Genomic DNA, 16,904 nt, shown 5'->3' with positions numbered 1-16,904 from the left:
CACCTTTCTTCCAGAATGGGATTCAAGACAGCTCTTATTATCATCGTCTTCTTTCTGACCCTCGTTCTCTTTCCATATTGCACTGCTAAAGTGTTATTATTCCACTTGAATTGCCATGGTAACATCTTACAAAACCCCAGGATTTGAAGTTTAGGGAAGATCATTTAGAGCAACTCATAGTCAGAGAGCTCTAGGATCTCATTAAACTACAAACAACAGAATTCCAAAAGATGCTGCAATGGCAGCTAAAGTGTTATAATATGTAGTGTAGTGTGATAGAATGAAAAAGCCCGGAAAACTCACAGCAACCCAATGAAAAATTATTATTTTTTATTTTTAACTCCCAGATCCCATAACCATACATAATGACAGATCATGTTGACTTAGAGATTCTGGGAGCTATAATTAAGAAGAAGTTTTTCTAGGGGATGATGATGATAATGACGCTGACAATTTAGAGTAAATACACTCTCAAACTGTAAATCACCTTGGTAATGGCCTTTCTAACTCCTGTTTTAAAGAGGCAAGTAAAAAAAAACATGTTTATCTTCAGAGACAAAATTTTGCCACAATTTTGTGTTACTTTTCTTTGATATAGTTATATATGTATGAATACACACACACATGGAAAAAGTGTATGTATGTGTGTGGAGTTTACTTACAAAAAGTACAAAATCCAAAAACAAATGAAAAATGAGTAATAGATAATGTATAGATCCAAAAAATCAAAATGTATCAAATCACTTAGGTACAAGGCTTGGGAAATGCCTTTTTAAGCAAATGAATGAATATTATCAGCATGTCCACCCCCCACCCCCCACCCCGGATTCCTGTAGAATTTGTTCAAATGGATTTTGTAACTTTTGGAAACTAGCTCCACATATATATATGTATCCCTCACAGTCAGGGAAAGCCACAGCCCTAAGTTTGCAAGACCTATATGGGTTAATTTTCTTCCTATCAGCTGTCTTCATTGTCCTAGCCAAACAACTGATTTGTTTTTGACAGTCTGGAAACTGTTTATAGAGATATATAAATATATACACAGTATACTCTCAGTTAACCAGCACCTCATGAGGATTGATAGATGCCAGATAAATGTAGTTCTTGGTTATTTGAGAATTACTATTAAAATAGGCCTAATACTATAGCCCATTCCACTCCAAGATCTTTTTCACACGTACTGCTCTCGAGCCAGGCGTCACCCATTCTGTATTTTTGCATTTCATTTTTTCTGCCAAAGTGGAGTATCTTGCATTTGTCACTGTTGAACTTCATTTTGTTAGTTTTGGCCCATCTCTCTAATCTGTCAAGATCGTTTTGAATTCTTCTCCTATCCTCTGGACTATTGGCTATCCCTCCCAATTTGGTGTCGTCTGCAAACTTGATGATCATGCCTTCTAGCCCTATATCACATATGTATGTATTGGTTGATTTTCTTCCTATCAGCTTTCTTCATTATCAAGTTAGAAATACTACTGCATGGGCAATCCTAACTTCAGTATTCAATGAGATATTGTTACATCCGTTGTATGATTATGTGTGTGTGTGTGTGTTTGTATTAGCAATAAGCACACTAACGACATAACAGTAGGATTGTTCACACCATCATATTTCTACCCATGGTTGTGCAAGAGGAAAACTGACAGGAGGAGAATCAACTCGTTTGAAATGTGATGCTGGAGAAGAGTTCTAAATTTGCCGTGGACTAATAAAATGACAAATGTGTGGGTCTTAAAGCAAATCAAGCCTGAACTCTTCTTAGAAGAAAAGATGTGCAAAGAAAGACTGGCCATATCATAAGATGATATGACTCACTAGAAAAGACAATAGTGTTTGGTAAAATAGAAGGCAATAGGAAAAAAAGGTGGAGCACATTCCAGACAGATAGACTCAGCCAAGGAAATCTGCAAAATCTGAGCAGGGCTATGGATGATGGGGTGACCTTGAGGTCTCTCATTCATGGGGTTGCCATGAGTCAGTATTGACTTGATGGCGGATAACAACAACAAATCACTTGCAGGTTTGGATTTCAGTAACCTTAGTACAGTGGGGCCACTGTTTCCACAGGAGTTTGGATCCAGGACCTACCATGGATACAAAAACCCAGATGCTCATAGTCTATATTATTAAATGATGGTGACACAAAAACCAATGCTTCAGCATATCCATATTCACATTGCTGCCATTTACTAATATGGAGTGTGATGATTTGCAGCCACTGGAAATCATGGAACCAAATCTCAAGGATCCAGGGGGCCATATCAATTGCTTTTCAGAAAAGGATTGTTGTTCTGTGTACAGCTTTCTGAAGGGAAAGCTTTATTTATATAAAGGAACTCTCCATACAATTTTTTGCAATAAGGACTTTGTAGGAAGACATTCTTCAAACACATAGACTTCAGTTTCTTTCAGTAGGCAGACGTGTAGTAATAATAATATGATATTATAATTATATATTTTATATTACATGTAATATTACTAATAATATTACAATATAATGGTATAGTACAATATAGTAATATATAATACTTATATTATATTATGCTAATAATATAATATATTGTATGTATATATATCTTTATTGTATGTATATATATTGTATGTATATATATTGTATGTATATATATCTGAAAACTGGGAAATAGAGGGAGAAAATGTGGAGGCCGTGACAGACTTTGTATTTCTAGATGCAAAGATTACTGCAGATGCAGACTGTGGCCAGGGAAATCAGAAGACGCTTACTTCGTGGGAGGAGAGCAATGTCCAATCTCGATAAAATAGTAAAGAGTAGAGACATCACACTGGCAACAAAGATCCGCATAGTCAAAGCCATGGTATTCCCTGTAGTAACCTACGGATGTGAGAGCTGGACCTTAGGGAAGGCTGAGCGAAGGAAGATAGATTCTTTTGAACTGTAGTGTTGGAGGAAAGTTCTGAGAGTGCCTTGGACTGCGAGAAGATGCAACCAGTCCATCCTCCAGGAAATAAAGCCCCACTGCTCATTGGAGGGAAGGATACTAGAAACAAAGTTGAAGTACTCTGGCCACATCATGAGGAGACAGCAAAGCCTGGAGAAGACAATTATGCCGGGGAAAGTGGAAGGTAAAAGGAAGAGGGGCCAACCAAGGGCAAGATGGATGGATGGCATCCTTGAAGTGACTGAACTGACCTTGAAGGAGCTGGGGGTGGTGACGGCCGACAGGGAGCTCTGGCGTGGGCTGGTCCATGAGGTCACGAAGAGTCGGAGATGACCGAACAAATTAACAACAACAATATATATCTTGTAAGCCACTCAGAGTCCCCTTCGGGGTGAGAAGGGTGGCATATAGATGTCATAAATAGATAAATAAATAAGCGTGCCATGAAGTTCAACTGTTAGAGGTTCTAATTATAGGACCTTGAAGCCTTAATGCCAGAAATTGCTTTATCAATGTATGTATTTTTTTTACGGCATCGAATTGTGCCGACTGTGTATACCGCCCTGAGTCACCTTTGAGCTGATATGGGCAGGATAGAAATAATGTAAATAAATAAATATAATTTAAAAGTAAATATAATTTAAAAAACCATCAACAAGCTTGCTCTGCTCCTTGAGGGCCGTATGCCATTAAAATCCTCAGACATGAATAATTTCTCCCCATCATCCTTAGCATAGTTCACAATGTGGGAAAACATATAGGGATTTCCAGTTATTTCTTCCCACAATGATTCAATGGGTAGAAATGACATTATTGGGAAAAAGAATGAATGTGAAAAATAAGTAAGCCAGGAGAAAATATGACAGAACAAGCACGCACTAATATCAAGGAAAATGCTAACTGAAGCTTTAACCAGTTAACCAGTTAAAATTCTGAGTAAAACAAGTATTTTTAATTTTGGGGGGTGGGGGGAGTGGGGTGGGGGGCTTGAACTCCTCCCTCCCCCAGTTACAGCCTTGCTGGCAACTGATCACTTCTATATCAGACCCCTTCCACATTATTGGTTTTGAACTGGATTATGTGAATCTCCTCCAGGCATGGGCAAACTTTGGCCCTCCAGGTGTTTTGGACTTCAACTCCCAACAGTCTCCAGCCCTTTCTTTTTTCTTTTGAGTGGGAAAAGGAAAGGACCCGAAGGTGTTAGGAATGGTGGGAGCTGAAGTCCAAAACACCTGGAGAGCCAAAATTTGCGTATGCCTGGTCTACACTGTCATAGAATCCAGTTCAAAGACGATAATCTAGATTTTATATCTAGAGCAGGCCTCAGTAGCGGTGTCAGATTTCAATCTGAACATGACATTAGCTATCCATGGTGCTGAATGTTGACTTCCAAGTAGGTTCAGCAGCTTGGACAGGTTTGGGCTAAAGATTGGAGGCCTAACCCAGTCAAATAGAAGCCTCCAGTTGTCAATTCCAGAATATCCCATTAGTTATTTCCATTGCAAGGTAAAGTAGCTATATATATATATATATATATATATATATTGTACTAGCCATCCCCTGCCACAAGTTGCTGTGGCCCAGTCTGTGTATATGTGTTTTGTGTGTGTGTATATATATATGTGTGTGTGTGTGTATATTTGTGTGTGTATATATGTGTGTGTGTGTGTGTGAGTGGATATATGTGTGTGTATATGTGTGTGTGTATATATATTTGTGTATTTGTGTGTTTATATGTGTACATGCATATTATGTATATGTGTGCTTGTCTATATGCATATTTGTGTGTATGCACATATATACATCCACATATATATGTATGTATGTGATATAAATATATGTGTGTGCATGTGTATATGTATATATGTATGTGTGCATGTATATGTATATACGTGTGTATGTGTATATTTGTGTGCTTTGTGCATATATATACTTGTGTATGAATGTGTGCATGTGTATATGTATATGAGTGTATGTGTATATGTATATATGGTGTAATTTTTGGGTTTTAAAGCCTGTTCCGCTGGGGTATTGTGAGTATGTGTGCATGCGTGTGTGTTTATGGGTGATAGACACTCGTCTATTGTATCCAAATTTCGTGTCAATTCGTCCAGTGGTTTTTGAGTTATGTTAATCCCACATTATATTGTTGAAGGCTTTCATGGCCGGAATCACTGGGTTGTTGTAGGTTTTTCGGGCTATATGGCCATGGTCTAGAGGCATTTTCTCCTGACGTTTCGCCTGCATCTATGGCAAGCATCCTCAGAGGTAGTGAGGTCTGTTGGAACTAGATCTATCTATCTGTCTGTCTGTCTGTCTGTCTATCTATCTATCTATCTATCTATCTAATTTAATATTGCCCTTTGAAGAAGCCACCAGCTCCTCCCCGCCCCTGCCTTCCTTCTCCAGCGCCTCCTTCCAGCGGCAACGTGCCGAATGACGGCGCTTCCTCGGCGCCAGAGGCTCCTCCCCTTTTCCTCTGGCTCCTCCCCCTCGCCGGGAGTCACGTGGCTGCGGAGCCTTGGTCCATATGCCCGCCGCTGCCGCCGCCTTTCATCAGCTTGGGTTCATTTCCCGCGGCGGGGAGAAGAGTGTCAACAACATCAGCAAGAAGGTAAGTCCTCAGCCTTTCCTCTCGGGGAGAAGAGCCTGTGAATGCCTCGCCTTGTTGTTTTTGGGGGTAGTTTCCCTTTTAGGAGGGTGTCTGTCTCTGAATTTAGTGACCACCCGTTCCTGGGTGGGAGTTTTGGTCCTGCTCTTTCCTTCCTCGCATTCTTTCCCAGCCTTTAGGGAACCCAGACCCATTCTGAAGCCCATCTACACTGGCAGATGAGTACAGTTTGACTGAATACGATGGAAGCGGCAGTTTCACGAGGTCCTTAGCTTTCTTTCCCTGTCCATACAGCTCCTGTCCATTCCCTCTGTAGATGTTGTCAGTGTTTGGGAAAGGATCTTGTTTACAACTTTTTGCCCAAAATGGTTGGAAAAGGAAATAGAAGAGAATGTGAGAAGAATATCACTCCTCTCCAGGAAAGGCCTGAGGAGTGATTCATTCCGTTCCCTGGATTAAGGCTCTTTAGTTTAAGGACCAAAAGCAGAACAAAACAAGCACTTGGCTGGCATTTCCTACAGTCTCAGGGTGCATCAAAGTCACAGAATGAATGGTTTGGTACTGCTTTCACTGCCATGGCTCAAAGCGACGAAATCCTGGGAGTTGTAGTTCAGTGAGGAACCAGCACACTTTGGAAGAGAGGGATTCAAGACCTTTGTAAGTCGACAATTCTCAGGATTCTATAGATTTGAACCATGGCAGTCCGTGGGGGTGAAGTGGGTTAATAAACCCTTGTGCCGACAGGACTGTGGACTGACAGGTCAGTGGTTCGAATCCAGGGAGAGCGGGTTGCGCTCCCTCTGTCAGCTCCACCTCCCCATCTGGGGACATGAGAGAGAAGCCTCCCACAAGGATGTTTTTTTGTTGTTGTGTCAGGAGTGACATGAGAAACTGCAAGTCACTTCTAGTGTGAGAGAATTGGCCGTCTGCAAGGACGTTGCCCAGGGGACGCCCGGATGTTTTGATGTTTTATCACCCTTGTGGGAGGCTTCTCTCATGTCCCTGCATGAGGAGCTGGCGCTGATAGAGGGAGCTCATCCGTGCTTTTTCCTCAGATTCGAGCCTGCGACCTGTCGGTCTTCAGTCCTGCCGGCACAGGTGTTTAACCCACTGCGCCACCGGGGGCTCCTCACAAGGATGGTAAAACATCAAAACATCTGAGCGTCCCCTGGGCGGTGTCCTTGCCAATTCTCTCACACCAGAAGCAACTTGGAGTTTCTCAAGTCGCTCCTGACACACACACACACAAAACCTATGGCAGTCAAAGGGATGTCAAACTGAATTAATTCTACAGTGTAGATGTGCCCTATGAAAACTTCGTGGGGTATCTTGGGCAACTCAAACACTCTCAGCCTTAGAAAAGATCCGTTTTAGGGTCTGCGTAAGTTAGAGATGACTTGAAGGCATCTGATTAAAAACACAAGGAAGCACCACTGTGTTGCTTAAAAACAGTCTATAGAGTTAAAAACATGACAATTTATTAAGAGAGGTCTAAAAAGATCAACGGTGACACAATGGGTTAAACCGTTGAGCTGCTGAACTTCCTGACCGAAAAGTTGGTGGTTCGAATCTGAAGGACGGGGTGAGCTCCCACTGTTAACTCCAGCTCCTGCCAACCGAGCAGTTCGAAAACATGCAAATATGAGTAGATCCATAGGTACTGCTCCATGCAGTCATGCCAGTCACATGACCAGGAAGGATCTACAGACAATGCAGGCGTTTTGGCTTAGAAATAAAGATAAGCACCATCCTCAGAGCCGGAGATGAAATGGGAAGCCTTTACATTTATCTGTGTTTCATTGTTTCAAGGCATTGAATGTTTGCCATGTGACTTTGTATATGCTGGAATCTGCCCTGAGTCCCCTCGGGGAGATAGAGCTGAATATAAAGCTTTATTTATTTATTTATTTATTTATTTATTTTAACATATTTCATATCAAAATTAAGCATCAATGTATTGTTGTAACAGTAAATAAAGAACAACACTCAAAAACAGGAGAATACCAGACAAACAATCAGGAACAGCTAATTACCTCCCAACAAAGGATTTCCCCATGCAGTAAGAAGCCAGACCTTGAAAACTGCTAGGACATTAATTGCTAATCAAGGTGGCCAGTTGCTACATTCACACCTACCTCAAACAGACAAGAGTCCTTTCTTCAACCGTGGACATTCAATAGATATATAAATCCCATTTTTCTAGTTTCCAACAGACCGCACAACTTCTTAGGATGCCTGCCATAGATGCAGGCGAAACGTCAAGAGAGAATGCTTCTGGACCATGGCCATACAGCCCAGAAAACACACAACAAGACAAAATTAAGCATTGCTTGGAATGAAGATGGAGTCACAGGGAGAAATGGGGTTTGAGTAGAATAAAGCTTATAAATGTCCACTTATTGTCCTTAAATGTCCTTAAGTGCAAAAAAGAATTGGAGATATAAGGGGAATAGGGCACTTGAGGAAGGAAAGTGCAAAGGGGGAAGGGAGAAAAACATAAAGATAAAAGCAATATAGGACATTACCAAGAATATAAAATAATAATATTTATTTATTATGCATATAAAAGCATAATAAATAAATAAATGGTGTGTTGATTGGGTTGCTATAGGTTTTTCGGGCTGTATGGCCATATTCTAGACACATTCTATCCTGAAGTTTCGCCTGCACCTATGGCAGGCATCCTCAGAGGTTGTGAGGTCTGTGTTGGTGTGTTGATTTCCAGTCCTTTTCATCCTGTTGTTAGGTTTTCTCTTCTTTTTTAAATTTAATGTCATTTTTATTATTATATAAAACAGCACACCATTAAAAATGTATCACAGTCCATTCCTAAAAACCTGATGGAATAGGAAAATTCCCAGTTGCCTGGAGAATGACAACAAGGAATTAGCCATCCTTGCCTTTGTAGCCAGAGATTTCCACAGCCTGAGAGCAGTCAATGAGAAATACCTGTATTTTTTCTTTCTGCCAAATATATATGGGAAGAGATAGAAGTATATACAAGTAATGCATTGATTGACACCACTTGTAACTGCCATGGCTCTGTGCTATGGAATCATGGGACTTGTAGTTTGGTGAAGTGCTAGCACTCTTCGGCGGAGAAGGAGAAAGAGCTTGTAAGACTATAGCAATAGTGATATCACACCCAAGCATTAAAACAAATAAGTAAGATTCACATTTTAGTATATGCTAATAGGAATGAATGATCAGAGTTGTAGAATCATGAAGATTGAAAGGATTACAAGGGTATTCTATTCCAGCCCCCTCCATGCAAATAATATCCATAGAGATGACAATTCAATCTCTATTTAGCGATTTTCAATGCAGGACATCCATCACTCCCAAACTAGTCCATTCCACTGCTGTATTACTCTTATTATCAGGAAGTTCACCTAAAGTTTGGCCAATTTTCTGTTCCTGTAATTTGAATCCATTGGTTCATGCCTTAGTCTTTGGAGCAGTCGAAAGCAAGCTTCCTGTATCTTCAACATTACATCCCTTTAGATATCTTAAAGATAGTAATCGCATCTCCTTTTGTAGGTAGAAAACATTTGGAGGGCCACACATTTTCTTTCCTAGGGTGCATCTCTCTGTTTGAATTAATGCAGTTTGACTCCGCTTTAACTGCCATGACTCAATGCTATGGGATCATGGCAATTGTAGTTTTACAAAGTCTGTAGCCTTCTCTGGTGAAGAGCCACAACTACTATGATTCCATAACATTCAGCCATTGCAGTTCAAATGGTGTCAAACTGCATTAATTTTACAGCAGAGATGCACTCTTACCCATATTCATTGTGGACAGTCTGAATTGTACTGCTGGCTGCACAAACAAGAGTTTAGAAACTAGCAATAAGTGATGCTAATGTTCTGTTTGCTGATGTAAGGGATTGTCCAAAGGTAAAGCATTAAGCAAAGCAGTGTTAATGTCTTGTGCAACCGGGTAGCTGTGTCTGGGGTTCCTTTGACACAGCTGCATAAAATCCCACATCTGCTTTGAACTGGAATATATGGCAGTGTGGACTCAGATAACCCAGTTCAAAGCAGATATTATGGGATTTTCCGCCTTGATATTCTGGGTTATATGGCTGTGTGAAAGGGCTCTGAGTGTACAAGCTTGTTTTGAATGTGTTTATTTTATTGTGCAAAAATCATATTGAAAAAAAGAAACAGAAAAAGAAAAAATAATAAAGTGTAAAATGAATTCATTTTTTAAAAAGCCAAAAAATAATGAAATTTGCGATACAAACCCATCTACGCAAACAGTGCCAACAAAACGTATCTCAATTTCAGTAAGGTCTTCAACAAGGTACCCCATGACTTTCTGGCAAACAAACTAGTCAAATGTGGGCTAGGCAAAACTACGATTAGGTGGATCTGTAATTGGTTAAGCGAACAAACCCAAAGAGTGCTCACTAATGCTTCCTCTTCATCCTGGAAAGATGTGATGAGTGGAGTGCCGCAGGGTTCCATCCTGGGCCTGGTGCTGTTCAACATCTTTATTAATGACTTAGATGAAGGGTTAGAAGGCAGGATCAGCAGGTTTGCAGATGACACCAAATTGGGCGGGATAGCTAATACCCCAGAAGACAGGAATAGAATTCAAAAAAACTTTAACAGATTGGAGAGATGGGCCAAAACTAACAAAGTGAAGTTCAACAGTGGCAAATGCAAAATACTCCACTTAGGCTGAAAAAAATGAAATGCAAAGATACAGAATGGGGAAAGCCTGTCTTGACAGCAGTACGTGTGAAAAAGATCTTGGAGTCCTTGTGGACAACAAGTTAAACATGAGCCAAAAATGTCATGCAGCGGCAAAAGCCAATGGGATTTTGGCCTGCATAAATAGGATTATAGTGTTTAGATCCAGGGAAGTCATGTTACCCCTCTATTCTGCCTTGGTCAGCCCACACCTGGAATACTGTGTCCAGTTCTGGGCACATCAATTTAAGGGAGATGTTGACAAGCTGGAATGTGTGCAGAGGGCGACTAAAATGATCAAGGGTCTGGAGAACAAGCCCTATGAGGATCGGCTTAAAGAGCTGGGCATGTTTAGTCTTTAGAACAGAAGGCTGAGAGGAGACATGATGGCCATGTGACTGAAAGTCATAGGGAGTTGGGAGCAAGCTTGTTTTCTGCTGTCTTGGAGACTAGGATGCGGAACAATGGCTTCAAACTGCAAGAAAGGAGATTCCACCTGAACTGTGAGAACTGTTCAGCAGTGGAACTCTGTGCCTGTAGTGTGGTGGAGGCTCCTTTTTTTGAGGCTTTTAAGCAGTGGTTGGATGGCCATCTGTTGGGGGTGCTTTGAATGCGATTTTCCTGCTTCTTGGGTTTGGACTGGATGGCCCACGAGGTCTCTTCCAACTCTATGATTTTGTGATTCTATTCAAATTTAAATATGCATCCGAGCAAAGTTGGCTCTGTATGCCTTATATTCTAGTGCTGAAAGAGTTAAAAGGTTCTCTGCCCACTGGTTTTAACAGAAGGTGCATGGATACTTGTCTTTCCAATGCTGCTACATGCCTCTTTCAGTTTCTGAAACGGCATAGAGAACCCATTTCTGTTGACTCAGAGCTTAATGTCTAGTATGTGTACAACTAGTTTGAGAGCATATACTCAGAGGTGGTTGCAACACACAAGAAATTTTCCTGATAACCTTTCCCCAAAAGGAAAGATCATATCCGTAAAGAGAAGTATTTTGTAATATATTAGTCGGGCAAAATAGGGCTGTCTGATTCAACATTACGTTTCTAAATATATATAGATTGATTGGAAATGTTTTTAAAAAACAAATACACATGCATCATGGGGACGAAGTGTGACTGAGTTTTAAGACATTGACTAGTTTGTAAATTGTATTCTGCTTCCCCATTCTTCTCTCACTTCATGATTATACGGTCTGCGAAAAGTAGAACTTTATTTTCCATTGTTTGTTGTCTTGTACACTTTCTCTCTCTTAAATACTCTAATTGGGCTTGCCTGTGTCTGTTCCAGCAAGTCATGCTTCCTTTTTTGCGGCTCATATCACAGAGTCATATAGCTTTTCCCCATTCTGCTTCTGCCAGGCCAATTCTTGTCTGAATAATTGGTCCGAATAAATAAGATATATGGAAGATCTGAAGGTTTCTGTGAACAGTGGAACAGTTACTAGTGGCAGAGAGATGTCTCGTTCCCATGGCTCTGTAGTGCTTTTAAATAGCTTAGCATTCCCTTTCTTTTAAAGCTCATACCAGTTTTCCAGCCTGATGCCCTCTAGATAAGTAAGACCACAATTCCTATCATTCCAATCCATCATGAGAGTTGAAGTCTTCTTGATCCTGCTAGGTTATGGCCTTTGGTTCTTGCAGTTATTATTCTAATGTGCATCAGGACACACTGGATGCAGTAGAAAACAAGATTTTGGACAGTTGACAAGGTTTGGGACAGTTGACAATATAGACTTCAGTAGGACATAAGGGTATACAGTAATCCCTCACTACTTCGTGGACTCGCTGTTTCACGGTTTTTCAATAAATATTAATATAAAATATTTATCAGGGTATTTTCACTGTGCAGGTACCCCTCTCCGCTCTTCCATTTCACGTTAGTATTGGACTGTCATGTGTGTGTAGTAGGACAAAGGCCAAGCAACTTTACGATCACATGGCAGAGAAAACGGAGGACCAAGATTGCGGTGCACAAGAAGAGGATGACGATGATGATGATGAAGGGTTATGTTCAAGGAGGGTTATGTAGTGTATAGGTTTGTGGGGAGGGTTTATAAAGACTTAAAATAGTGTATAACTACTAAAATAATGTATAAATATTAAAATAAATATACCGTCCCTAGTTTGCAGATTTTCACTTTTTGGGGGTGGTCCTTGAATGTAACACTCATGAGAAGTGAGGGAACACTGTATTTGAAAACAAGTAAATGAGAAAAAGTAAGGAAATTATTATTATTATTTATCTGTAAGGATTGTTATTGTGCTAATGTTGCAGCATGACCCCAGTTTGCATAGCCCATTAGAATAATGTATGTGTGTGTGCTTTCAAGTTGCCTGTTGACTTACGGCAGCACCATGAGTTTCATAGGGTTTTCTTAAACAAGGAATACTCTGGGGTGGTTTTGCGAGGTCCTTCCACTGAAATATAGCCTATATCACCTGATATTTGCTAACCAACTCTCATCCAAGTAATAACTAGAGTTGAGCCTGTTTACTCTCTAAGATCACATGGGATCCACCGTGGAAAAATAACTCATGGTATTTGGTGGATTAAGGTTAAGCATCTTCTCAGTACTAGATCTTTGGCTTCTTGGACAGCAGGGAGGAAAAAAAGCTTAGAATAAACCCTGGCTTTTAGCACAGTATTAACATGCTGTATTATTAGGTGTGTGGTTTTTTTGCTTAGAAAATGTTTACTCCAGACAAATTCCTTAATTATCGCTAAATATAAATGATGCCTTTTAGGTTGCACAGTATAGAATTCAGTTCATCTCCTACTCAGATTTCCTGAGAGCTTTTTGTTTAATATTAAAACTTGCATTTCTTTTTGTAGAACAAAATATGTGAGTAGAAGAGCCAGTGTAGTGTAGTGGTTTCAGTGCTGGAGTAGGACACTGGGATCATGGTTCAGCTACGTAAGTCCATTGGGGTACCTTGGAGACATCACACTCTCTCAGCCTAAGTGGAAGGCAATAGCAAATCTTGTCTGAATGCATCTTGCCAAGACAATCCAATGGGGATGCAGTATGATGGAGGGAACTTGAAAGTGCATAACAATACATTCATGAATAGAGCCATGGTGTTCTCAGTTCAGAGGCCATGCTGGACTTCTGAACTGGAAGTGGAACTCTCTGCCCAGGAGTGTGGTGGAGGCTCCTTCTTTGGAAGCTTTTAAACAGGGGCTGGATGGCCATCTGTCAGGGTGATTTGAATGCAATATTCCTGTTTCTTGGCAGGGGGTTGGACTGGATGGCCCATGAGGTCTCTTCCAACTCTTTGATTCTATGATTCTATTCTTCTTCTTCTTGGATTATACAAGACTCTGTGTGATGGATTGGGCTTATCAAAGAAACACACAGTCAACAAGACCATTTATTTACTCACTGACCACAGGAAACAATTCAAAGTTCCAAGTATGTCAGCAAATGTCTTGGTGCTGCTCAAATAATTATCATTATTTACTAGTGGCAGGGGATATTGTTGGATCTTAGCTTCCATCATTCTTACCTAGTACAGTCAGTAGTGAAGGTATATGAAAGTTGTAAAATGGGTTATACATTCCCAATAGTAAGGCTGTCTCAATCCTCCTTCCCATTTACATATTCAACTGGGAATTACAGATTGCCAATATCTGTTGTTTAAGGGAGGAGTGTAATCATTACTTCAGGAATGTTTCTCCTTTAAAATCCACTTTTGCTAATCCAGTACTCTTAAATATCTTGATTCCATTTCTCCAACCAGCATGTCTCACGATTTGAGATGGTCAGGACTGTACTGTGGCTGTTTTACTTGAAGTAAGCCATTTCGGACAGTCCCATTGGGCTGATCTGTGCTACAAAAAGCATTGCTCATTGAAGCGTTACACTTATATATGCACTGAAACATGTGAATCACAAGACAGCAATACACTTTATTTGACATTTCTTTAGCTCTTTCTGCAGCCAGAAAAGTATTCAGAAATCAGTATAATGTTATTTTCCATTCAATAGCAAATCAAGTTTTCTCTCTTCATTGGCCCAACAGCCATGGTGACTAACATGGATCAAGTCAAGTCACTACCTCATCTTAATAGTACAGGGCCCTTCCACACAGCCCTATATCCCAGAATAACAAGGCAGAAAATCCCACATTATTTGAGTGTGGACTCAGATAACTCAGTCCAAAGCAGATATTGTGGGATTTTCTGCCTTGATATTCTGGGAAATAGGGCTGTGTGGAAGGGCCCCCAGAAGAACGAGACACTGAAATAAACAACTTTGCTGGCTGGGAGTGGTGGTGTGTTCCTAGGTGTTGTCATCTGAAAAAGTTACTTTGCTATGTTCTGGCTTTAAAAGGAAAATTTATGCATTTGCGTGTAAGTGCACCTTGGAACCCAACACAATGATTTTTTTTTTCTTTTTTTTTTTATAATCTTTATTGAATTTCCATTTTACATAACTAAAAACCAGCTAGTGAGAGATAAAACACGGTGAATTTTAGTTTAAGAAAGTCCCCGAAAATAGTGCATGATAGCCAAATAGAAAGGGATAAAGAAAGGGAAGGGATAGGGAGACTGGATTAGGGGGGGGGGGGGGGGGGAAAGAAAAAAAAAAAAAAAAAGGAGAAGGGATATAGTGAGAGCCCACCACCTCTTGTTTAAAACAGAGAACAGAGTGAGAGATGTTGTTGACTCCCCGAGGTCTTCTGTAAGGTCTCATCAATCTTCTTTCTTGCTTTTCCTTCATATTCCCTTCTCTTCGTCTTCTTTTGTTTATGTCTGTTTTGCTTGATTCTCTTTCTTCTCTTCTAGATCAGAATCTTCTTATTTTTTTGTTTGAAGTAATCCATCACTTCTTCCCAGTGTGTTTCTTTCATCTTAACCCCTTTACTTCTTGCTATCAAAAAGGTGAGTCTGTCCATATTTTTTATTTCTAGAATTTTCGTTAATCTTTCGTTCTCATCTGGGATCTCTCCTTGCTTCCACCTTCTAGCGTAACAAATTCTTGCAGCCGTTGTTATCAAGAATAGGATTTTATCTGTGTTTTTTTCTATTTTTAAGTCATGTATGCCCAATAGAAACAATTCTGCCTTCCATGGTATATTGATTTTTAAAATATCTTGCAATTCTTTTTGTACCATTCTCCAATATTCTTTGGCCCTCTTACAGGTCCACCAGATATGAAAATATGACCCTTCTTCTTCTTTACATTTCCAGCAACTTGAGCTGTAATTTTTGTTCCCTTTTCCAATTTTCTTGGGGGTCATATACCAGCGATGTGCTGTTTTGAGCCAATTTTCTTTTAGATCTGTGGCTTGGCAATACTTTAGTTTTTCTCTCCACACTTTTTCCCATTCTTCCTGCCTAATATTCCTCCTAATGTTTTCATTCCATCTTCTTTGGTAATTCTTTTCTCCTTTAGCCTCTAGTTTCCATTCCAGCAATTTCCTATATATCTTTGTCACTAATTTTTTCTTGGAGTCCATTATTTTATCCCAGAAGTTCTTTTCTTGATTAAAACCAATTATTTTATCTTTTTTATATTTTTCTTTTATAGACCAATATTCCAGCCATGAGATTTTTTGTTCCGCCGTAATCAATTCCTCCTGAGTTTTAAGGATCAAATCATTCCCCTCTTTTTTTAGTAAGTCTTTATACTTTGGCCACTCATGCCACCCTGAGCATCTTCTTTGACCTGCTTCCAGGGGGGAAACCCATAGTGGAGTTTTATTATACAGCCTAGATTTGTATTTCTCCCATGTCTTCAAGATCATAGATCTAATAAAATGATTCCCGAAGTTCTTTTCAGTCTTCTTCCCCTTATACCAAATGTAAGTATGCCACCCTTCTCTTAAGTCTGAACCCTCCAATATCAATAATTTTTTCTTTTTTAATGTTGCCCAATCCTTAGCCCAGATCAATGCAGCTGCTTCGATGTATAGATTCAAGTCTGGAACTGCGAGGCCTCCATTTTCCTTCCTTTCCGTTAGGTTGTCAAAACTAATTCTTGGCTTACCGTTTTTCCAAATGAATTTTTTGATGTCTTTATTCCATTCCTCTATTATTTTTTGGTTTCGTATTATCGGTAAGTTTTGGAATAAAAATAATAATTTAGGTAGAATCATCATCTTGACTGTGGCAATCCTCCCTAATAATGACAAGTTTAAATTCTTCCAATTTTCCATGTCTTTCTTTAGCTCCTTCCAAAGTTCTATATAATTATTTTGTAATAGTTGTAAGTTTTTAGACGTTAATATTATTCCTAAATACTTTAATTTTTTGACTATTTGGATGTTCCACTTATTTTTTATTTCTTCTTGATCCTTTTTCTCTATATTTTTGGTTATTGCCTTTGTTTTTTCCATGTTGATTTTAAAGCCCGAAACTTTTCCAAATTCTTTTATTGTCTTTATCCAATCTTCTAAGTTATTTATGGGGTCCTCTATTACACATATCACGTCGTCCGCATAAGCCCGAAATTTATATTCTTGCCCTTGTATTTTTGCGCCGATCAGATTCTTTTCCTCCCTGATTTTATTTAGCAGTACTTCTAAGGTGAGTATGAAAATTAGAGGTGACAGAGGGCAGCCCTGTCTCGTCCCCTTCCTTATATCTATGCTGTTTGTTTCCCTCCCATTTACCAATACTTTAGCCTCTTGTTTTTCGTAAATTGCTTCGATAGCGTT

General features: G+C 39.7%; 1 protein-coding gene across 1 annotated transcript in view; it reads left to right on the top strand.

Annotated features, from left to right (window-relative positions):
• Positions 1–5,396: 5,396 nt before the first annotated feature.
• The window catches only part of SNX10 (sorting nexin 10), a 60,925-nt gene continuing 49,417 nt past the window's right edge, over positions 5,397–16,904 (top strand). The window contains exon 1 of the mRNA XM_060782054.2: positions 5,397–5,535. The gene's annotated coding sequence lies outside the window, so the exon portion shown is untranslated. The remainder of the gene's footprint in view (positions 5,536–16,904) is intronic.

This window comes from Anolis sagrei, chromosome 6 (genome assembly GCF_037176765.1).
Source record: "Anolis sagrei isolate rAnoSag1 chromosome 6, rAnoSag1.mat, whole genome shotgun sequence".
NCBI classification, from domain to species: Eukaryota; Metazoa; Chordata; class Lepidosauria; order Squamata; family Dactyloidae; genus Anolis; species Anolis sagrei.
This window is presented reverse-complemented; position numbering and strand designations above follow the sequence as displayed.